This window comes from Penaeus monodon, chromosome 32 (genome assembly GCF_015228065.2).
Source record: "Penaeus monodon isolate SGIC_2016 chromosome 32, NSTDA_Pmon_1, whole genome shotgun sequence".
NCBI lineage: Eukaryota > Metazoa > Arthropoda > Malacostraca > Decapoda > Penaeidae > Penaeus > Penaeus monodon.
In genome coordinates, this window is record NC_051417.1 from 4,303,641 (window position 1) to 4,304,356 (window position 716).

At 50.4% G+C, this 716-nt stretch overlaps 1 protein-coding gene across 1 annotated transcript in view; it reads right to left on the reverse strand.

The window, feature by feature from the left end:
* LOC119593369 overlaps positions 1-716 on the reverse strand; it is a gene marked incomplete at its 5' end in the record, with an annotated part of 16,628 nt that overhangs the window by 5,701 nt on the left and 10,211 nt on the right.

Below are 716 nucleotides of genomic sequence, written 5' to 3' on the forward strand. Positions count from 1 at the left end.
ATCCCACGTGTGGAGGGAGCGAGTGGGCGGAGCTCTGCGCGCGCACGTGGTGGCAACACCACTTGTTTACGTAACAGGCACACGTGGCTGCTGCCATATGCGGCCCACATTTAAAGCAGAAGAGGTACCTTACGACCTGTCTTAGGCTTTCTCTCTCTCGAATGCACACCATTTTAAGCTTCGATCGTCGTCTGTCGCGCTTACAGCCTCTCTTACCAGCTGCGGGTTTTACTTTAAAATGTGTACAAATTTGTTTCCAAAGATTATCCAGTATAATTCCCCAGATTCTTCCCGCACACAATCCTTACTCGTAGACGCAAACATTACAATACAAGGATCATAATAAAAACAACTACATAAGAATTCTAGTAAAAAAATAGCGAAGAGAAAGTATACGGCAGCAGTGGATTCAGGGTACGAAAAGGCAACACCGAGCTGTTGCCAATATCGTGTCTGGCAGCCGGACAAGTGCACCAGCCAGCCGCTCATGATGCCAGCGCTCCCGACACCCCGCTCCCTTTACAACATTCCACCCCCTTTACAGCAAACTTCACACTAGGCCCACTCGCAACACGAATCCTGCGTCCCCTCCTCTGCGGCAAATAATACAGGCCGTGAGATGGAACGTGCGCGACGGAAATTCCGTGCTCACCAAGATGCCAACACTCGCACACGGATGAGGGTCATCGGTAGTCCTGTTACACTGGCTTGCAAGA